We start from the raw sequence: 24,218 nt of genomic DNA on the forward strand, positions 1-24,218 counted from the left end.
GAGAGAGAGAGAGAGAGAGAGAGAATGAATTATGTTATTCCATACTCTTTCTCCCAAGACCTCTATCTTGAGCATTTTCCTCTCAGTCAATAGGACATGTCTTTATGGAAGATATCACATGAGCTTTGTAACTTGATGATCTCTGTACTATCTTGATGACTGAGACAATTCCAGATCCTTCCTTAGTCTCTTCTGATGCATGTAGCCTATCTCTACCACCTGTTTTCATGAACGAAGGGACCTGTACTTTAGAAGAGTTTTGCTGTAATTATGCCTCGTTGTGCATACAGGATGGTGTCCCACCAGGACCCCCACTTCAACTGTACTCAGATACACCTGAAATAAACCGCCCAGGGTCAGACTCTTGAAGTTTGAACCAACACCAGCTACTCAATTGCACTGAATCTCATTTCCTTCTTGCCTCCCATAGGTCATTACTCTGCTGACCCTGGCATTTACAGAGACCTCCGCATTCAACTAGCAAAGTGAAGAGGGGAAACTGAGGTTCAGAGGGAAGAAAACTGTCCAATATCATAAGCCAAGGCAACCGCCAAAGACAAACTGAAATTGTAGCCACCTGTCTCTACCATCCCTGTACGGCAACATTTGAGTGTCACTTTACCCATGCTTGACTTTTAAAAACAGTCAGAAAGAATTTAAGGCTGTCACTGGGGGTATAGGTCAAGGACTCATAGACGGGAGACCCTCTTTATGCCAGGATGAGAGGAAGAGACTCCTCAGTGCATCTACCTTCTCCCTCCTTAACCATCCTGCAGGTTCTTACGCCCTTGTCTAGCAGCACATTAAGCAATTCTTCAGGTTTCTGATATCTATGCACCTCAAAAGGGCATCTTTTATTGCACACATACACCACACATACACACAAATGTATTCCTAAATGCATATGTGCATACACAGACACACACACACACACACACACACACACACACACACACACACACACACTACAATCTTGCAGCATCCCCTGGAAAAGTCCATCTCACATCTACCCACTAAGGAACCTGATGACCCTCACAGAAATTCTGCTCCTACTGTTCTCTCGGGGCCATGGCTCCCGGGCTGAGGAATCCGTGCTCGAATGCATGCCTGCTAAGGGATGTACATGGATGTTCCCATGGAATGTCCCAGGGAAAGCATCACGGCCCAGCACACACCTCCCTGGTGGAAGCTGAGCTTGGGCGAGCAGGACAATTTAAAAAGAACCTTAGAAACCACCTGATTGGAGAAGGCTTAGGTGTCAGGACGGGGAAACGCAGAGCAGGCTTTGCCCGAGGACAAAGTTGTTTCCACGAGCACGAGCACACGTAAGGGCAAGCGAGCCAGGGCTCAATCTCCTCTCCTTTGTTTTTCCTTTCTTGTACTTATTACTAGTGTTGATCAGTTAAGGATGAGCTTTGTGGCCGTTAAAAATGAGAACAATGCTATTGCAAGTTCATTCCAAGAAAAGAGAAAAAAAAAAAAAAAAAGGAACGAGTATGGATCTAATGTCTGTCCTTGGCTCACTCCAGTTCTCCGTGGGTTCAAGAATGTCTCCTCCCACTCAGAGGTTACCTGGTGCTAACTAGAACAACACAGCCAGCATTCTTGTCCAAAGCCCTCAGAGTTAAAATGGGCAGCCTTGTGAACTGGATGGCTTTCACCTGAGGGAGAAAGATAGAAGGCTACCTTTTACTTAAATCTCTGTTGAAAGAGAACTGGTTTTGGTCGCCGGGCATATTAAAAATTATGTCCTGAGTGCTGTACCCTCCTCCACAGACACCATTTCCAAGCTTCCCCCTTTGTTGGTTCTTTATTCTACAGGGAACAGCACGGTAAAAATCCCCATCACAATTCTGCTCCAAGCATCTTGCACTGACCAGGATTGCATTCAAGGGATGGAGGAGTGGGATTGAATCATAGCTGTGATTGGGAGATGAACTCACAGGGATTCGTTTAGGAGGTAGGAATAAGTTGGAGGGGCAAGAAGAATTCTTCCAAATTTGGTAAGTCGACTCTGCTGAGGCTCCACGGTGGGTTTTAATGAAACTTTAAAAACAAGTACAACAGCGCTGTGTACGAAAGAGTAGTGACCGTAACTGTCTTCCACTCGTGCAATGGCAATGAGCACTCTCCGCTTACTCTGACATTTACTGCAAATGTTTTTCACAGAGGGAACAGCTGAGAGGATTCTAGAGTCGGATGGCTATAACAAGTCTGACATGTCTGATTATATATATATATATATATATATATATATATATATATATATATATATATATATATCTCCCCACCCCTACATTGACCTATCAACACATCTTCCTCTTACATACACTACAAAACAAGGCACAGGCTCACCTATGTTTCTCCACCTAACAGCTAACATGCTACAGGATATGGTGGTAAATGCCTGTAATCCCACACTCTGGAAGCTAGACAGGGGGACTGCTGAAAGAGGAGGAAGTTGGGGGGTGGGGTTGTTGATACCATGCGATATTTAGCAAGACTCTGTCTGGAAAACACAAAACAAAACACAGGAAGGAGGGAGGGAAGGAAGGATCTAGAGCTTAATATGTGTTTATGGGCTTGTTAAAGAATAATTTATAATCAAGGAATACATGAATCCTTTATGTCATTTAATAAATTCAGACATACTATTTACTTACAAAGGTTTTCTTCCACTCTACGTACCATGCCACGTAGTAACAGTTCCTACATCTTCGATGATGACTATTGATCCACTGTATGAACACACTAAAGGTTTGTTTATCCTTGATCTATTGATGAATACTGTGGTTTTAGTTTTTTCCTATTATAGTGATTGTCATAATTTGTGAATAAATCATTCTGTGAATACAGGTTTGCATTTCTCTTGGATCAATTCTAAGGAATGAAATTGTTGGGTGGTCCGCTTGTTAGTTTTAACTGTCAACTTGAGACAATGTAGAATTGATGGGGGAAGAGAATTATAATAAGACATTGTCAAGGTTAAGCTGCCTTGTGGGAATGTTGGGAATATATGTGGAGGATAGTCTTAATTGTTAACTGATGTGGGAAGACCCAGCCCATTGTGGGCAGCACCATTCCCTAGAAAGTGAATTCTTACAAGTGGAAGAGAACTAGCTACCTGAGAGAAAGCAAACAAAGGTCTATGCCATTCTCTGTTCTTGACTTGAAGATGTGACTTAGATTCCTTCCTTGTCTCTCCAGCAAAAATGGACTGCTTCCTGGAAATATAAGTCACTAACTCTTCTGCAAGGTACATTTTCAGGGTATTTTATCACAACAACAGAAATGAAACAACAGGTGCTAAGTTTAATGACTTCCTGGAGTTCATCCACTGTGGAGTTTGTTCCTCTGCAGAACTCCCCTGATGTTATGTGAGTAGCTCAGAGTCCTCCACATCCCTGAGATAAATTTGGAATTGTCTCAGTTTTTCATTTTAGTCACACTGTGTTGACATGTAATAGCATATCACTATGGTTTTAATTTGCGTTTTCCTAAAGGCAACAGTGTGAAGTATCTTTTCATGATCTTCTTGGCCCTTTGTTGGATGTATTAAAAATATCAGTCGCCTCTTTTACACATGCCTAAGTTAGAAATATTTGACTTTGTATTAGTGAGTTGTATGGATGTTTTATATGTTCTGGACGAAACTTTAAAAGACAAATGTTTTGCAGACATTTCCTCACAGTTGATGCTTGATAGTCATTCATTTTTATAACAGCATTTTGGAGAATGCTAGTCTCTGCTGCCCTGACTGCACGAGTCTTGCAGGATCCTTTCTCCCCGAGCCTTGCCTTTGAAGTGTTTCCATAACAAGTATTCTGCTCTTCACCAAGGACACCCAAAGTACCTTCTGAGTGTGCACTCCGGTGACTCAACACTGTGAGTGTGCACTCCGGTAACTCAACACTGTGAGTGTGCTCTCCGGTGACTCATCACTGTGAGTGTGCTCTCCAGTGACTCATCACTGAGTGTGCTCTCTGGTGACCCATCACTGTGAGTGTGCACTCTGGTGACCCATCACTGTGAGTGTGCTCTCCAGTGACTCATCACTGAGTGTGCTCTCTGGTGACCCATCACTGTGAGTGTGCACTCTGGTGACTCATCACTGTGAGTGTGCACTCTGTCACTCATCACTGTGAGTGTGCACTCCGGTGACTCATCACTGAGTGTGCACTCTGGTGACCCATCACTGTGAGTGTGCACTCTGTCACTTATCACTGTCGCCTGTGCTGGGCCACTCTGTCTCTTTAGAAGCTCTCACAGGCTGCTTCTGGGTTTTGAGCAGAGCACATGGGAAAAGCTCAGGGCAGTCTCCTGCTGGGACCTCAAGAGTGCAGTAGCTGCACCAAGGGACATTTACACTGACTTCCAGGAATTTCTTCTGGCTTTTGTTCCTTCCTGGACTAGTGTTTGTCCTCACGGATTGGAGTAGATCTTCCTCTTCTAACCTCTGCCTGCTTTACCTGCAGGCATCACCTGAGGTAGAAAGTTCCTCTCAAAGAACCAACCAGTGTTCCTTTTAAAAAGAAACTGCAGAGAAGCCTAAGACCTAGGATCGCATTTCAGTAAAACAAAGAGCTCAGCATCCCCAGCAAAAAGGTCTCTTTGCTCCATACGCCTCTCCATACACTGCGACGGCGACATTACTAATTTGGTACCTCTGCTGACCCTGCTATACCTCTCAGGACCTGGACTTCTTGATTGAAGTGGAAGAGAAGGCAGGGAAGGCCTCTGCAGAGCTCTCACGGGGAACTTCTGGCATGAGCTCTCCTCTTACTGCATAGTACTAACATTTCTACTTATCTTCTCAAGTTTCTTCATTCCATTTACCACAGGGGCAACAACCTTCCCGTCATCACTGTCGTCCTAGGACTAGAAGTAACCGTCTCACCACCAAACCTAAGCACAATGTGAGGAGGCACAAACAGGACAACCTGTAACTACTAAACAAGGACACAAGGGCCTTCCCATCGTCAAGGGGTACAAATGCCTGGAAGAAGGGCCAGGCCTTCTGCCCACATTCTTCACACTTATGGATCAAAGGCAGCAGCCATGCTCCCTGACATCAGGCCCTCCACAGCTCCCAGGTGGGACCCAAGTGTCAGAAACAGAGAATGAGTACATGCTCTGTAAAGCGATGACTATGGTGGTCACAGTGCCTGTCCCTGCTCAGTCCACTCCAAGGTCAGACACTGCAGGTCTTGGTAAACATGCATCTCTGTGGGAAGGCTGGCTGTCATTCCACGGGTCCTAGGTACACCACTGATACCCCCTCAGACATTTGCACATTTATTTAAAGAAAAGCATCGAAACACGGGTCTTTATAGAGGAACAGAGTGGAGAGGATGGAGAATGTTCTAGAAGGCATGAAAAAAAAACTGAAATGTCTAACTCAACTTCCTTCTGTGTGAGGGATGCCCTCATTCTGGAAACAGGTATAATCCAGGTGCTGGAGTTTGTATAGACAAGGACTAGTTCCCAGCAAGGAGAGGTCCCTGATGAGGTCATGTGAGCTGGCCCACAGAGAAGCCCAAGACCTCGGGCACAAGTAGGAGAGACAGGCCTCTGGGAAAAGCTGGAAAGGGCAGGGGTTCAGAGGGCCTGGGGAAGAGGTTGTGCAGGGTGGGAAGCTCGTGGTGGTGAGGGGTGAGCTGAGGGAAGAAGGAGGGGATGACAGCACCACAAGGATCTTAATGTCACACTGTATGACCATCCAGACGGTAGTCCAAGCAGCCGAGAGCCAGTGATGTGCTCTCTGAACTCCGAGGGCCGCTTTTGGCACCAGCAGGAGTCCAGGCTGTGTCCACAACCGGCATGTTCCCACAGTTTCCAGCCACCCTGGGCCATGCTCGCCAACAGTGTGGCCAGCACCTGCGTAGTCTTGGCACTTGACAGCCCTCTCGTGTCCTCCCATCTCCAGACGTTCTCCATAAATACAACCACGGCTGAGCTCCCTGCTGTGTGGCACGAAGCTACAAGGAGCCTTCAGTCTATGGCGTCAGAACAGATCAGGAAGGCTGGTATCTTCTAAAGGAGATTCTTATGACTCAGAGGACATGAGAAGCAGCTCAGGGTTATAGAGGGCAGAGTCACAGTCCTGGGGCTTCTGGTACCCTTGCCTAAAGAATACTCGGGGGTGAGAGAGATGATTCCACAGGGTACACAGCCTCCTTTCCATGCAGTTTGTACATGAGGTTATCACTCGCACACTTTGGTCCCTTGATGCCACTGAACCAACGTGACAGGTGGAGAGGAAGTGCTGGCTGTAGTAGCCGATTTCCCCTTAGTACAGGGAAATGGCGTCCACATACTGGAGGGAGCAGGGAATGGCTGGAACCCAGATGATTATCTAGAGCGGTGGTTCTCAACCTTCCTAATGCTGAGGCCCTTTAATATGGCTCCTCATGTTGTCCTCACCCTCAACCATAAAGTTATCTTCTTTACTACCTCATTACTATAATTTTGCTATTGTTATGAATCACAGCATAGATATCTTATATGCAGGATAGCTGATATGGGACCCCTGTGAAAGGGTGAGTCAACCTCCTTTCTACTCGACCCACAGGTTGAAAACCTCGGTTCTAGGGTATTTTAATGCTTCTATGCCCCACAGTAGAGGTTAACGTGAAACCTTAGCAGCCAAAACCAGAGAAGAGGCTGTGGCATCCCTCACACACTTCACCTACTGAGAGGTTGAGGTAGGGGAACTGCTTAAGCCCAGGAGATAACATACAGTCAGAAAAACATACTCAGACCCTGGGAAGAAAGAACAGAATGAGTGTAGGAAAAAGGGAGAGGGAGGGAGAGCCAGTGATGTGGCCAAGACCAGGACAAATACAAAACGTAATGGAAAGAAAAGCCAAAGGTGTCTATTAGCCCATCATAGCTAATCATAGAAAGGAGAATGATACTTTACTTGTATACTGTGCGTGTTTACTTTATTTGTATAAATGCATTCTGTCTCTCTGTTAATCTTTTTCTCCTCCCTTTCTTACTGTGATCTTATACGCACGTTGCTGAAAGTTAACTTAAGTTAACTTATTGGAGTATGACTTAGTGTTTAGGCGACAGAACACTCAATGGAGCTACGGCTAACTTTGAAGAAGTGATACAGTCAGAGAGAAATACAGTAGCTCCTGGAACTGTACACATCTCTATTTGCAGGAGTGGTGGGAAATTCTTTGCTTGCAATAAAAGATAGCTCTGTCCTGGTGGGACAGCAATAATTATGGTGTCCCATAGAACTTCTAGAATGTTCAAAGGGAGTACAGGTGGAAGCTGGGTAGCCAAGAGAGTGGACAGGTGCCAGCTATCGATCCCCTGCCTCTTGACTCTGAATCACCCACAGTGCTGGTTCACAAAGATGTATCTCAGCCTTTTAGAGGTTTCCCTGACACAGTGCTAAGCTTTTCCAACACAGGATGCTAGGAAGAGACTGTCTGAAGGGAACGTACTATTTCCTGACCCCAGCATGCTTGCTCAACAAGTTCCTGCAGCATGTGTGAGGTCTCCAGCCCGAGCACTACCCAAGTGCTCTCCCTAGCATCCCTGCCCTTTGCTCTAGGCATGTTCTAAACAGTGCCTTCCGGGAGTCAGCTCCCGATGAACAGCTTTCCTTGGTGTTCTGTGGAGCAGGCTGCAGGCAAATTTCAAAGGAGTAACGTTCAAGCAAGTTCTACCAGCACAGAATCAATGTGATTTTTCTGTCATCAGCAGGGCACCACAACTTCTCCTCTACCATTCACTGGACCACAGCCAGTGCAACAAGCTCTGGCCCTTGGCCCTACTGGATGCATTTCTGGAGAACTCTAGCTCTTTACTAAGGGTAGTGTCTGCCCTCTGCCCTCTGCCCTCTGCCCTCTGCCCTCTGCCCTCTGTCTTGGTTTCTCTGGAGTTTGATTTATTTCTACTAGCCACTCATTACTTAGACTAATATCGTGATGGTTAACAATTTTGTAAAATTTTGGCCCTTCAAATTACTATGGGGCTGAGAGTGATACCCAGTAGCCTAGCCCTAACAAAAACTACAATGTAAGGAAAACTATCAAAAAAGGTATTGGCTTAGTCCACACAAATGCTGGGAGCTTTCTGTGGGAGTTTCCAGTCATATCAGAAGTCACTTCAACTGTTAGGCTGAGTCTCAAAAGGAATTCACAGTGTCCTCCAAACCACCCTGCATACACAGTTGGTACTGACATTTCCAAAGGTCTCTCACATGCTCCCTTGTTTGAATCCACGGACACCACTAGGTAACTGTGCCAAGAACACAAGTGGGAATCAGGAAGTAGATGCTGAGGACACGCCTCTCTGACCAACGGTCAAGTGTGGATTAGTTACAACATCTGGCTTCTCATTCAAGTCCGGGACTTTCCTCACTATCATGGCTGGAAGATAAGAAATATGTTAAGAAGAAGAAGAAAGGAGGAGGAGGAAAAAGAGGAAGAGGAGAGAGGGGTGGGGAATAAAATTCAGGGAGTTGTGAACAAGGGCAATTTCTTTTAGGTCAAAGGGGAAAATGAAACTTCAACATTAAGACTTTGACGCAAAGCATAGAAAAGCCTTAATATCTCTGTCTCAGACCCGTAAGCAGTTTTACACCGTAGATTAATTTACAAGCTTAAATTCCCCTTCTTAGGATTAGCTACATCAAAGCAGTTCAGTTGCATTCTGTATGCAGAAGCCATCCACACAGAAGCAAGGTGTCCTCTTAGCTGTACAACCCATTGGCCATGTCTTTACAAGAGTCATACTTGAGATGCGTCTTCTGAGCGTGCAAGTCCCAGCCGCAAAGCTGGGTGGAGGTGTGGTCTGACCATAAAGAGTAAGAAGAACCATGGTGTCCTCTTGCCTTAAACAGCTAAAATACTGGGAGATAAAAGAGGGTGAAGAGGGAGAAGGAGGGGGATTGCTTCCAAATTCCTATCGGTAGAGAGAGAATCCACTGAACGGTACATTAGTAAAGTGACCTTTGAGAGAAGGCAGCTCTCTCATAACTGCAGTTGCTTCAGTCTTTGTTGAGAAGTCAGTCACTGTATGAGGCTAAAACTCCATGAAGCTAAGCAAAGAGCAGCCTCACTATGAGCTAAAGCTTCAAAGGAAGGAAAGAATCCCAACAACCTGAGCCCAGAATCCTTGATCTCCTGGACTTTTGAGAGCCCAACAAAGAAGAAAAGCAGAAAGCCTCACTAGAATGTCAAGTATTAACTGCCAACACAGCATCACCCACATCCCTTAAAGGGAGCCTCAGATGTTCAAATACATATTCACAATGCCCAGCATACATACAAAAACTACTAAAATCACCATGAAAAGAGAAGCGGGAACAATAGCAGGGGTTTCTTCTTTCTGTTTCTGGTGTTGTTTGCTAGATTGGCAGAATGGAGACAGATCTGGAATGATGAGATGGTCAGGATCTAAAAACAGCTGTTAACATTTTATTCAACGATTTTAAAAACACGGAGTAAAAAAGGGAACATAAGATGTTTAAGGGAGAAATTTTCTAGATGAGGATGCCCGAACGTACTCTAATGGCTTGATGGAGTTAACATTGGAGAATAGCAGACACCAGGAGAACAACACTCACAGTCCTAAGCTAGATCAGAGACAATTATTTGCCAATAAAGTTTTGTTCTCTGTTTTTTTCTTTCTTCATTCTGTGTGTTTGTGTGCACATGTGCTCTGTGTGTGTGTGTGTGTGTGTGTGTGTGTGTGTGTGTGTGTATACACATGTGTGCCTATGTCACGGTGCTTATATGGAAGTCTTGGCCCTCGACTTTGACTTAGTTTTAAACAGGCTATCTTTTTTTCTTCCTGTATATCCAGGCTATCTGGGATGCAATCTCCCAGGGGATTCTTATGTCTCTGCCTCCCATCATGCAATAGGCCAGCGTGGATTGCATGTTCATGCCATGATACCAGCTTTTATGTGAGTTCTGGATCTGAAGAAGAGCCCCACGCTTGCATGGCAGCTGTTTTCGCTCACCCAAACATCTCTCCAGCAGTGAGTAAAGTTATGGAAATATCAGGGGTGGGGGTTGTTTGTTTTCTGTTTTGTTTTGTTTTTGTATATTTTGTCTTTGGATGACTCTCTGGCATGATGGGGGAGCTGAGCAGCTATTAAAAATTGCATGACCTTCGAAGTGTGTTGTATTTCTTACTTTGTCCTTTATCCTTATTCAGTTGAAATGCTGGAATAATAGTAAGACCTGGGGTCTCCTGGACAAGGGCTATCGTAATACTAGATAAAATGAACTTTAGAACAAAGAACACCACCTGAGCCAAGAGACAGACACTTCACAATGATGGAGTCAGAGAAGACCTGACATCCGGGGCTTGGGTGTGTGTCCCAAGAGTTTGTGTGTTGGAAATTTAGTTCCTAATGCGACATTGTTAAAAGTGTCAGGACCTGTGAGAGGCAAGGGACAGGGGTAGGAGGCCTTGATTCACTGGAGGTGGCCCTTTTTTGGAAGAGATTAACATAGCACTTGTGGAATTCCATTCACCTCCTGGCTTGTTTTGCCACACTGTTTCTCCACTGTGGTACCGCTGCCAAGGAGTCCACTGCAGAGCCAACACCATGCTCTACACACTTGCAGCCTCCAAAACTACGCGTTTACATAAATCTCTTCTCTTTATGTGTCCCCCAGCCTTCTGTATTTCATTACAGTAGTGGGAAAGGGGCGAACACACAACCCTAAGTACATGCTGATACATTAGCAAGCTTTAAAATACAAGAGACGCAGAACTGACTGCACGAGTGGGGAACTTCAGCCTTCCTCCCCCTGCGTTTAATAAAACCATATAAAGGAAATCAGAACACTTGCCTTAACCAACTCGATTGAACTTACGGGAACTGATATTGACAGTCTAGCCAATAAACCCTATTTTCAAGTTAGTATATAGCGTTAATCAAGACATTTGATATGCCAGGGTGCAAAACAAGTATCAATGAATTCAAGACATTCCGAAGAATGGTAAAGAATGTTTTCTGACCATAACAGGATTTGTTTAAATACCAACATCTGGGAACATATCTGAAAAATTCCAAACATGTAGGACTTTACAAGCCCCATAGTCAAAGAAGGGAACACAAGAGAATGGTTTGAACTGAACAGAAATGGCCTATGACAGAAGTGACAGCAGAAGTGAGCTAGAACACTAACACAGTGGGCCTCAACCTAACGCTGGGACCCTTTAACACAGTCCCTCATGCCATGGGAACCCCAACCAGAAAATTATTCTCGTCGCTACTTCATAACTATAAGTTGGCTGTTGTTGTGAATCATAATGTAAATATCCGTGATTTCCAATGGTCTTGGGTGACCCCTGTGAAAGTGTCGATTAACCCCAGAACGGGTTGTGACCCACAGAGTGAGAGCCACTGGCCTGGGGGGAAGCTTATAGCCAGCGATCTGGAATTACAAATGAAAAGATACAATCAATTATGTAAAGTTCTGCCATAGAAAAAGATGACCATGTGAAACCCAAAATAATAAAGAGAAGTGGAATAAGGGTACTATCAAAAATGAATAACATAAAATGGGCAGACACAGAAAAATAGAGACATTGAAACATGAAGGTGTTTTCTCCTTAAAGTCAAGTAAACATTCACTTCAACACCTAGTCGGTCAGCGGAAAAAAAAAAAAAACCAAAAACCAGAAGAAACAAATTACCGATACCAGAAGAGAAGAAAATAACTACAGAGCTGCAGGCTCTGCAAACAGAGTCAGGAAATACTGTGAGGTTACACCAATGTAGTTGATGACCTGAACAAATAGGAGGGATGGGGAGAGGGGCGGGAGCTCCTTCAAAGATTAAAGCTTCCAGAGCTCAGCTGGAAAGAAGTAGAAAATCCAGACAGTCCTGCATCTATTTTAAAAATCAAATTGCTAATTACGTTTTTTTCCATTAAAAAAACAAACCCTCCAGACCCATATTGGTTGACTAGTAAATTTTGTCAAATATTTTAGGATGCAAGAACGCCAGCCTCACACAAAGGAACCAGAGGCAGAAATCACATTGCCAACTCATTTGATGAAGCCAGAAAACTAAGGACATTTAAAACAAGAAAACTGCAAATCAACATACCATATGTCCACGTGCACTAAAAAAAAAAAAAAAAAAAACCTTAACAAAATATTAACGAATTAAATAACAGTATATGACAAGAGTGATCCACTCTAATCAAGTGAGATGTAGCCTAGGAAGATTTGTTTAACATTTGAAAGCAAATGTTATTCACTGTAGTCATGACTAAAAGAGAAAAACTCTATGGCTGTTTTAGAAAACGTAAGGGGGAAAGCGATACAGGACAAAGGCATTCAAATAGAGGAGCTATATGGTGAGAGCCCATTCCAAAAATAAATGAAATCTTTTTAAAAACAAATAAACTTCAACTCTTCCCTCATATACAACTTATGTATTACTTAAAAATGGGTTATATATAGAGTACTACAACTGTGAGGCTAGCATTTAGCCCAGCTCTAAGGGGGATCTACCTATGGGTTCATCCTGTTGCTGGTGGAGTTTATTACGTACGATGGTATCACTGAGGTCCACCTTACTGCAAGCTGCCGTCTGAGTTCCCTCTCAGCATTAACTGAATTACTAACTCAGTTCTCCACCTCACTGCAAGCAATATGAGGTCTGATTTTTCTCTTTTTAGTGCTGGGGATTGGCTTCTACTTCCTCCCTTTCTCAATTTAAAGATATGTGAGTGCTAACACCGGTCCCACCCACTGAACCTTCCTGATTAGTCAACTGATCAGCAAGTTAAATTCCATCTGCAAGTCCCTTTTGCCCTGCAACATTACACGCTCACGGGGGTTGTACCAAGGAGGCACCTCCCTTATGTATTACAGGACCCAATATTTCCAATCCTTACTACTTTCCCCAGGAGTATGCTCACAAAGACAGTTATATAAAGCTTCTAAAAGCCCAACACCGTCTATTTCGTTTTCATGCCCAATACGATGTTTCTTAAAGCTTGGACCCGAAGATGCACTGGTAATTTGTAGGATAGAAATTTGTTCTGTGTGGAGGACATTGCTTAATGGGAAAGCACTTGCCACACAAGTGTGAGAAGGTGAGTTCAAACGCCCAGAAGCCAGTAAAGCAGGATGTGTGTGTGTGTGTGTGTGTGTGTGTGTGTGTGTGTGTGTGTGTGTGTAATCCCAGTACTCCTACTACAAATTGGGAGGTGGATACAGAAGACTTCGCAGTATTTACATGTCAGCTAATCTGGCCTACATGACCTCAAACACAATGAAAGGCAAGGATCAATACTTGAAGTTCTCTAATCTCATTTGTGCCCATATCCACATACACTCACGTATGCATCAACACATAAGAGATAAAAACTATGGATTAACCATACAGTGCTATGCCACCTAGCAACAAGATAAACAAATTTCTGATACGCATGCAAGAACACACTTTGAATCCTTTCATTTGAATGAAACTCTGGGAGGGACAAATCTAGCCCAGAACAGGAAAAGGCATATCAGTGTTTGCCTGGGTCAGGAAGTAGCGTAGGGTGGTAGCAAGAATGAGAATGGTTCCCATGGGCTCATGTGCTTGAATGCTTGACCCCAGTTAGTAGAACTGTTTGGGAAGGATTAAGGGGCGTGGCCTTGCTGGAGGAGGTGTGTCACTGGGGGTGGGCTTGAAAGTTTCAAAAGCCCATGTCAGGTCTACTCACTGCTGGTGGATCAGGGTAAGCCTTTTCTCTAGCATCATGCCTGCCTGTCTGCCTGCCGGCACATGCCCTACCATGATAATAGAACAACCCTCTGAAACTGTAAGCAAGCTCCAAAACCAAATGCTTTAAGAGTTGCCTTGGTTGTGGGCGTCTCCTCACAGACACAGAACAGTGACAAAGAGGATGAGTAAAAGTAACATCGAGGAGATGTTACATACCTTGCCTGGGGGTGACTGTAGAAGTAAACACATTTGTCCACACTCAAATCTGCACATGTAAATGCACACACACACACACACACACACACACACACACGGCACTGTATGTAAATTATACTTCAATAAAGTAACTTAGTGCAAATCCCTTCCGCATATGCTTTCAGAAATCAGGCCCCAAACTATGCATGACCTCTGGTCTGCATCCTCTGGCTGTCTGCAGGCTCCAGTCAGGTCCTCAGTGTCTCTTCCCCATGTCTCCCTTGCTCTCATTCTCTCCCACGGTCAAGGCTGTCAGAAGAATGGATTCCCACGAAGGTGTGTGTGTGTGTGGCAATGACGCAGATGAATATCGTTCACCATAATTGAAGCTAATTCATGCTGCCACGTCTGCTGTAACTGGAGGTCACATCTCTGCAGTCAGAGATGCTGTTCACATTAATTGTGACTGACATGGCATCTCTCCTTCAGGCAAAGCCTGCCCCAACCTTAGCTTTCTTCACTTCAGGTTCCAGCAGTGTCATTGGGATCTCTGTGCGTTCTCTCTCTCTCTCTCTCTCTCTCTCTCTCTCTCTCTCTCTCTCTCTCTCTGCTTTTCCCTTAAGTGAAAAATGACTAAGTGGTCAAATTTCCTTCTTCCAAAAGGACGGAATACCATGCGAGCCATTTATGTGACTACAATGCTGACTTCAGCAATCCACACCTATTACTGGGTCCAAAAGGGCCTGTCTATTGACAGTTGACAGTGCTCGATGCTCTGTTCCCCAGACTTTGTCCCTTGGGTCCATTTAAAATCTAGGTAGCTATGGAACAAACAGGCCCCAAGGCCCAGCTCCCCAGAGCCCTGCTCAGGGAGTGATTGGGGCAGCTCTGGGGTGAAGGCGGGCACTTCAGGAAAGCAAGGTGCCTTCATCATCCCAAGAGACTAAATCCTGGGAGCCGGGGCCTCCAGGGAGACAACTCCCAGCTCTGAAGCCTGGAACTGCAGGCTTCAGGCCACGCTCTCTGTTTTGATCTGCTCTTGGTAAGTCTTGTGCACGAGAAGAGACCAGAAATGTCTCCTAAGGCTAGCCGGGACATCAACTAGGGTTCTATCTGTAAAAGGTCTCTGTAAATCCCAAGCGCCCAGTATGTGCCTGTGTTTACCTCCAGGTGGCCATGCTTCTAGTAGGACATAAGCTTCAGGCTTTTGACAGCCTGTGTCATCCAGAGCCGCGCAGTATGACTAGCTGGGGCTTTAATTTTTATTACCCATCTAGCTAGTGAAAAGGTACCACAATTCATACGCCGTGAAAACACCACATAAGATGTTTAATACTCTAGCTAGAAGCTAGGCAACATCCAGGTTTTTTTATCTAGCTACCTGTCCGTCCTGTGCTGAGCACGGAGACCACTTAAATGACTTTCGGTCTCTTTTTCTCTCAACAACCGTTCACGAGCCTAGAAGTTTACATCCATTTGGGCTCATGATCACAGATGCTTAGAGAGAGGCGAAAGTACCTTTGGGGGGCCAGAGAATGACACTTCATTGCCTCCCTGGGAACCGGACACTGTACCAGGCACACACAGAAGCCCTCCACGTGGGCTCATAGCACAGGACAACAGCTGGCGTCTCAATACTCTCCCCACCTGGAGCTGTGCTTCTCACCATGGCAACTGTTGTATGGTGTGTTGGGTGCCATTTATTTCTATAAGGATGTGAAATCAACCACTGCATTATTTTTCTTTTTTTAATTGCCTTTTTACCTGTATCTAAGGCTAGCTTTGCTATATAACCAAGGCATACCCACAATGTAAACAGAAACACTTCCGTAAGTACAAATGGCACTTTATAGTTAAAAGTCACCTTCATGTGCCTCGTTCAATAATCTACCTCGTGGCATCTGAGTAAAGATGTTCTCGCTGCCCATGGTTCCCATCCAAGACCCACAAAACCAAACCAGCTGCCGGATGCTAGTCCAAGCCCTGTTGAGGACCCATCCTGACCCATTACTGGTCTCCTATTGGGACAGCAGTGAGTAGGAGTGCGCCAGTAATTACTCAACGACACATTCAAAGGTATTTCATTTGAATTCCTCCTCGCAGGCCCTCTTTCACTTAGCACGCAGCCCAGGGCTGTTCCCCAATTGGAAGGTTCAGAATGGCTCTCCGATGAGCTGTCTGCAGACAGGCTGGCCAGTCATCCAGGTGCCTGGTCACTGACTTCCTGAGCCACTTTGCTCTGGCTGGGGATTCCATTTTATCTGCATGGGATACAAATCCAAATTACCTACTCCCAACTCCCTCAGGGGCTGTTCTCATTTCCCACTCCTCGCCCTGTTAAAGAGTCTCTTGTTGTCTCAGGCAAGGGAACCAGTCAGCCAGGAAAAACTGACCTCAATAAGAAACAGCCGAGCTCTCATTCCCAAGCTTCAGGTGCCCCACCATGTTGAGAACCTCTCTCTGCTTCTGCTTCTGCGGTCTCTTTCGTGTTACCTGATAGAAGTTTATTTAAACGGACGCGTCTGCTGTCAGACCCTCTGTTAAACCCTCCATGCTCCATTAAATATAACCCACCAACTGCTAAACCTTGCAAGTGGAGGTTCCAAAATACTGTTCCATAAGTGAAGAAAAAAACAAAAAATTTCCCTTGATGCCTCCTTTTCCCTGTTCCACAAAACTCTGATACAGTGGTCTTAGAGAATCACGAGGTAGAGGTTTTGAAGTTCCCTGAGAATTCTAACATACCACAAGCAAGAGCGTCGCTGTGGCCATTGGGCTCTCTACGGCTGCTAACTTCTCTGGGGCTGTGTGAATAAGGCTCAAAGACCACAGCCTCGCCTAGCATGCTCCGTCTCCGTACTCCCGTCATTGAGAGTGTTGAATGTTTTGAAATTTATAAACTATTCTCATCTAACTCAGAGGACCAAACGGCACATCGCCATCTAAAACTGCTAAGTGACTACTATGACTCTAAGTGGCTGAATTATAAAAAGGCCATTTAAACCTAACCCTAACCCTTACCCTAACCCCAAGGTGTAGACTTCCTACTGGGTCTTGTTTTACACACGAGGAGTGTGAGCACAGAGAGGCCAAGCAGCTTGCCCAAGGTCACACAGTTAACATGAGAGCCGGTGTCCCAACTCCAGCTGCCCAGCTTCAAAACCCACACACGTGGTGCACAGCACCTTTCTGGATGGTCATGAGTGTTTTTCCTCGAGAGTTTAGGTGACAGGGCTGACATCACGCAGAGAACAAGATGAATTTCGCCCATTCAGTGTGTCTGTACAGGTCCCTTATCTACGGGGCCCAGGCTAGCAAGCTCCTTCTCACTGGTCACACTCCTTGGACAAGAGGGTACAGCTGAGTTAAAGGCTGTCATGTCATATTCAGGTCTAGGTACCGAGCCGGGACAGTGAGCAATTTTGGTTTTGTGTAAATCTGTATTCCTCAGGGAACTTACCCGTACCACACGGGCTGAATATGACATAATATTCTATAATTCAGATGAGTTCAAGGCTGGCCTGGGCCATGCAGCAAAGCCCTATGGGAAAGGGAGATGGAGAGAAGGGGAGGGGAATGGGGGGAGACAACAGGGGAGGGGAGAAGAGTGAGGGACCAGAAATGGAAGGAACGAAAGAAATCAAGATGAGAGGCAGCCAGTTTTTCGCCTCACACGCAAGGGCAACAGAGGAGTGAAGGAGAAGAGGACAGTGAAGGAAAGAAAGGTCTCTAGAAGAGTGAGCTACCTCTCAGAACAATGGGTTGTTTTCAAAGGGGCTGGCCCTTCCCAGTCTGCTGGCTGCACTGCTGACCCCGTGACCCTCCCCGCATGTGCTACGATGTCACAAAGCCTTCACGAAGCTAAGCAGAGTGTGCCATACGTCTGGGCCCCCGAAACTGCGAGTTAAATGAATTTTTATTTGCAAATTGTTCATGCCCAGGTATTTTAATCACAGCAACAAAATCCAGAAACAACCAATGGATGAGTGAAGGATAGAAAGGGAGCGTCCTATAGTCACAAACTACTTCATACTGGGCACAGACCAGAGCTCGGAATCTTGGGTCTTAGTCAACCAACTTCCTGAGTGTAACCACCCTGCTGGTAACAATGGCTTCTACCAGGGTAAAAGCTGCTGGCTCTAGGCAAACAAATGAACTGCAAACTAGTTGATAAGGGTCTAAGAAGTCACATATTCCCATGACCTCAAAACAGTTTAGACAGCAAAACTGGGCTGATATTGTAACAACCTTGTCACGGGCAGTGTTAGCACGATCTACTTTAAAGACGTGTTCTAAGGGCTGTGGTAGGGCACAGCATCTAAACCGACAGCTTCCACTGGATTTGGAGAGCACAAGTTAAACTCCAGCCTGTCCATCCCATTTCAGAGAGGCGTGAACATGCTTGCCTCTGGGAGCTGGTTTATATCTAATATGGTGGTGAGCTTCCATAGTAAAAAGATTAAATAACTATGAAAAGCTTCTTCCGCCATGCTCAGCACACACTAAGTCAGAGTCTCCAACAGCAGCAGCACTAAGAACCTGATATAGCATTTCCTCTATGTGGTCAGAAAAAAAATCTGCAGTCAAGCAGTAACAGAACTGTACTCTCAGGCATGGTTCGAGTTGGCAGGGCTTTTCCTCTCCTGAAAATCTTCCGGCTATTTCAGAATTCTACAGCTTCTAAAATCCCAGGATTCTCAAAATCCTGGGTCTCATCTTTAATCGCTCTCCCGCCTTCTCCTTTGCTTCTGGATCGGGGAGAAGCAGATCTTGGCAGAGTGGCTGGACTTGAAGAGGTGTGCAGAGATTAAGGAAGTGGATTCAGTATTATGACGCCTTCAAATTTCAAATTTAAGAACCTTAATACACATGACGGAGAGCAAGGCTTGATTTGTATTGGGGGGGGAAAAACTTAACCCCCTTTGCACAGTGATGATTGCCCAGCGGGTGTGGAGGCTCTGGACATGCCTGGAAGTGTCAGGATCTAAAGTGCCTAACAAGAGGACTTAGCCTGCTTGTTCGGGGACACAAACACATGCACCAGTTCTTACCTTACACCTGACTGAAGGAGCAGGGTGGAGCTGCTAAGCCGTCGAGCCAGGGTGCTGGATGCATGGTAAAGGAAGAGTCTAAAGGTGAAGAGAGAGCTGAAGAGAGGGCACACCAGGCTGTGTGTGTGAGTGCACGCATGTGTGTGTGTATGTGTGTGTGTGTGCTCACACGTGTATACGTGTGTGCATTTGAGTACATGTGCATGTGTGTATGTGCGTGTGCACATTTGTGTGTGAATGTGTCCGTGCATATGCATTCATGTGTGTGTTCCTGCCTGTGCGTATGCATGTGTGTGTACAGGCTTATGCATGTATGTATGTGTGCATGCACATGTGAGTGTGTACATGTGTGTGTGCACATGTGGGTGTGTACATGCATATGTGTTCATTCCTGTGTACGTGCACACATGTGTGAGTACGTGGGTGTGCGCTGTACACTTTGTATAACACTGTTGCCTATCTTAACCACTCACAACTCATTTCTGCAGAGTGTGAGGTGTAGAGCACAGAGGAAATTTATCTTACAACCCGCAGTAACCTCCCTGCCTCTTAAAGGTCAGCCCCCTAAAGCAAGGAGCACATCCGTCTCTCTTGCAATCTCTCCACACAATAGCTGTGCGACTAAGTCAGTGGACAGTGTGTCCCCTGTCACACACAGGTGTAAGACATCCTCATGAACAGACTGAAATGCTATGTCACTGTTGCTGGCTGAGGCCCACATTCCGCAAGGACTTCAACTGCTCTGTCATTTGTCACTGCACGTCTATGCTGGCTAGCTTTTGTCAGCCTGACACAAACCTAGACCTATCTGCTCTAGAATCTTAGAGGGAACCTTAACTGAGAAAGCAGCTCTGTAGGACAGGCCTACATGCAAGTCTGTGGAATATTGTCTTGATTAATGACTGATGTGGTAAGGCCCCAGCTCACTGTGAGGGGACCCACCACTGTGTCTGTGGCCCTGCATTGTATAAGAAGACTTACTGAGCGAGCCATGACAAGCAAGCCAGTAGACAGTGTTCCTCCAGGACGTCTCCTTCAGCTCCTGCCTCCAGGTCCCCAGCTTGAGTTCCTATGCTAACTTCCTTCAGTGAGGGAATGCTACCCGAGAGTTTTAAGGTGAGACAAACCTTTCTCCTGTCCAAATTACTTTTGGGCATGGTGTTTTATCACAGCAATAAAAACCTAACTATGACTGACTTTGTGCGTACTACCCTTGCACCTCAGTTTCCCCCACTGCACCCATGTCATGGGCTGTGAAAGCCAATTAAATGAAGACTCATACACCTTTGAATATGGCCCCCAAGTGCAGCTCAAGTGTGAGCCCTGTTGATAACCCTAATTAATATTCTATCCCTGGTGTTTGATTAGAAAGCACCTACCATGTGTGTGCATGTGAATGTGTGTGCACTATGTGGGCGTGCACATGCGTGTGTGAATGTATACATGCAGATGCATTCATGTGTGTGTGTGCATGCATGTATGTGTGTATGCATGTGTGTGTGCATGTGTGTGCTGTTCATGGGAAAGAAGTTTTTAAACAAATCAACAGAAGCTTGTTTCCACTAAAGGAAAAGCTCTCTGAAATTCAGGCTTCCTCAAAGGGTGGGATAAGAGGGGGTCAGATGGAGGGCTTCCTAGCAGTGGGTCCTCAGAATCAGAAACCCAACTCAGGGGCACAACAGGGCACCCCCAGTTCTACGTTTACCGTCTCTACGTGCACATACACAGAATCTCCAAGGGCTGCAAAGCTGGCTCCTTCCATGCCTCAGTAATCCCGGAGCAGCTGAGCAGACTGCTTCATCTGCTGCAAATAAGCCTGAGACATTTCAGCCTGATCAGTTTGTCCGGACCTATAAACAGCTGAAGGCGACTCGCAGGATTAGGGCGGACATCTCATCTCGGGCTACAGTGCACCCCAGTAGGGATGAGTTCCTTGTGCCACGGTAGCTTCTGGGAAAGCAGTGGGCAGAGCAGAGATGAAACCGTGCACATTAGGGGGTCAGATTCAGGCCATTGGGAACGTCTTCCTTTGCAAATTCCTAGACCTGCTAGTGTTTAGCTGGGCTGCATCATTCGGTCATTGCTTGAGTTAAGGATGCTGTGCCAATTTTACACATTAGGAACCGGAAGCACTAAGATATGAAGTAGCCAGTGTCTCAAATCTGGTTAAGCTCAGGTATATATGACTCCCAAATTCGAACTCTTACCTATTCAGTTAGTTTAATACCAAATTTTATCAGTTTCAGAGCTGGGTGCAGTGACTCACCTCTATGATCCCAGCACTCGGAAGGCTGAGGCAGAAGGATTACCACATTTTCCAGGCCAATGTGGACTGCAAGGTAAGTCATCCCCACCTCTAAATTTTTCTAAGGTTTTTATGTCTTAAAAAAAATTAACAAGAAAATACCTTGTAAATATTATCAACAACTATAAAATTTTATATAGTCTCTGATTCCTTTTTAAGTTTTATTTGTATGTGTATGTATGTGTATATGTGTGTATGTGTATATGTGTGTATGTGTGTGTATGTGTATGAATGTGTGTGTATGTGTGTGTATGTGTATGTGTGTGTATGTGTGTGTGTATGTGTGTGTGTATGTGTATGAATGTGTGTGTGTATGTGTATGTATGTGTATGTGTATGTGTGTGTATGTGTGTGTGTATGTATGTGTGTATGTGTATGAATGTGTGTATGTGTATGTATGTGTATGTATGTGTATGTGTGTATGCGTGTGTATGTATGTGTGTATGTATGTGTGTGTATGTGTACGTATGTGTCTATGTGTGTCTCTGTGTGTGTCTGTTTGTGTGTGTGTGCTAGGGACCTCAGAGGCCAGATAAGTGCATCGGGGACCCTGGCCCTGGTCTCACAGGTGCTTGTGATCAATCCCATGTGACTGCTGGGATGCCTTGAAGAAGACCAAGTGCTCTTAACCGCTGAGCCCTCGCTCCAGGACCATACTTAAGATGTATTCTAATGACTAACCAACGCGTCTGCATGATGACTCGGCCCCAAGATACTCAGTGCGATCAGCGTGGCGTGGATCAAAGAGGAATACCACCAATGCTTCCACCAGAGCCTGAGTAAAATGGATCTCCCATCACTCATTACGTACTGAGTAGGACAGGTGTAAAAGGCCCCGCAGTACAATACAGACGTGCGCAGCATGTCACCCAGCGTGAAAGGACACATTTTAAATGGTTCCATTTCTACCGTTTACACTCTGTTGTTCTGTTTATCTTTTCTGTAGGGTCTGAAAGGAACACGGTTCCTCTTAAAGCTACCTCAGGCTGGTATGAAAAGGGAAACGTGGGCAGAAATGTCCCTCAGAAAGAAGCTACTACATCAGAGTGCAAGAGGGCTGGCGGCAGCGCTCCACGGTACAGCACTGGCCCACCTTAAGTTCTGTCCCCTGGACCAGAAGAGGAGGAAGAGTAGGAGGAAGAGGAAGAAGTAAAGGAGGAGAGAGAGGGACGAGCCTGTGCAAAGGCTCGGTGGGAAAAGGCACTTTCACCTCAGTTCTAACCCAGGCACCTACACAGTGAAAGTAAGAACTGCTTCCCACAAGCTGTTCTCCGACACCCACACTCTTACCACGGCATGCACACCCATATGCACACCCAAGCATAACAAACAAGTCAAACACTGCTTTCTGTGAAAAAACCTGCTTCAAATCCACACATGCAGTTTTTCACCAGGAACGCAGAGGCAGTACGGAAACAAAGGCACAAAAAAAAAAAAAAAAAAAAAAAACCAACTGGCAAATTTCCCCCACGTAAAACTTACTTCTCTAACCAGATGATCTGCCTGTGCCCTAAAAGAAAACTGTCGAACAGCACAGAGCTTCTTAATATCTCAGAGTCCGAGACAGGTCTTTCCAGATGACTTGGACAGTCACAGGGCTGGACCAAGACCAGATCTGCCAACCCCAGGCCAGCCGTGTCCCGCTCTGCCTGTCTTTATTGAGTAACAAACATTCATTCTCTCACCCAGGTAGCCCAGAGCTGGACAAGGCAGCCCTTTTTGGAAGCCAGCCTTTCTTCTAGCTTGGGAGAAACGTAGCAATGAGCCAAGACCTGTGGAAAAGGAACCAGAACCCACGAACAACAACACAGGCTTTCCCCCAAGAACTCATCAACAGAAATTAATCCAAAAGCAAACACCAATGTCTGCAGTAAACCTGATTACTTATTAATTATACACTGACAACGTGTAACAGCAGAAACTGACTTTGTTATTCAAACTGACAAGCATCTTTTCCTTTTAAATGAGAGTCCGATTGATACCCATCACTGAATAAAGAACACAGGCCAGTTTCCCTCTAAAGACCTAGCAGGAAGTGGCACATGCCAAACTGCCAGAAAATGGCTAGGCTAAAGAAAAGCAATTCCAACTGTTGGTCACTGAAAGCTTGAAAGTCCCTGGGTTATAGCTTCACTTTCAGGCCTCAGGCATGAGTTAGCAACCTCTAGGATGAGGGGCTGGAGCTCTTCGCATGCTTTCTTGAGGCAATGACGAGCTCAGAAAAAGAGAACGTCAAGACACAGGCAGTGGGGACTCCTCTCAGCACTGTGGGTGTGAGGACAGCAGGCTGAATAAGGCAGAGCTGGTCTCTGGATTCCCACAGATCCCAGTCCTCCTATTTCCAGGTGAGCTGGAGTGATGGCTCTGCCCTCAGCGCTCTGCTCCCTTGACTTCACCATGCTCCCCCCAACTTGGTTACATTGTGTCCATTCCACGTCAGTCATCAGCCACCAGCCTATCTGGCGATGTAGTCATTTTGCTTATGGTTTACCCCTCTCCTAAGGAACAAAAGCTTGAAAGGAGCAGAATTATTTTTGTTGCTCTTCGCCGAGATCTTTTTTTTAATTCGCTGCTATATTCCCAACGCCCAGACAACATCTGGCACACGGAAGGCCCTCGAAGGCTCACTGGGTAGTCACAAGAGGACAATGTTTGTGGTGCATGTACTAATCAAGTTCATGGGTATCAAGATGACTTCTACCTCTTCCTAGGGTTTAAAGCAGCGAGTGACTAAACTTCGTTCCTTTTAGAGTGAATCAATTCCATATCTGGAAAGACACCCCAGGAGATGGAGCGACTGTATGCTGACACCATCTTGAGTTGTTGACAACAGATGCCCCCGATTTAGTAACACATCTACTATTCACACTCCAGCATCCCCACCCGCCCAGCCCATCTGTTTCAATCACCTCTGGACACAAGTCACTGACTGAACACGCATCCTCATGAGCGTTAGGCT

General features: G+C 45.6%; 1 protein-coding gene and 1 long non-coding RNA gene across 16 annotated transcripts in view; one reads left to right on the forward strand and one right to left on the reverse strand.

Annotated features, from left to right (window-relative positions):
* Positions 1–24,218, reverse strand: part of Cacna1d (calcium voltage-gated channel subunit alpha1 D) — a 294,624-nt gene that overhangs the window by 168,582 nt on the left and 101,824 nt on the right.
* Positions 14,702–23,161, forward strand: LOC120097386 (uncharacterized). The gene is made up of 4 exons (XR_015640173.1): positions 14,702–14,945; positions 21,195–21,293; positions 22,206–22,502; positions 22,949–23,161. It is a non-coding gene; the product is annotated as an uncharacterized LOC120097386 (long non-coding RNA).

The sequence above is a fragment of the Rattus norvegicus genome, chromosome 16, assembly GCF_021556685.1.
Source record: "Rattus norvegicus strain SHRSP/BbbUtx chromosome 16, alternate assembly SHRSP_T2T, whole genome shotgun sequence".
Classification (NCBI taxonomy): domain Eukaryota; kingdom Metazoa; phylum Chordata; class Mammalia; order Rodentia; family Muridae; genus Rattus; species Rattus norvegicus.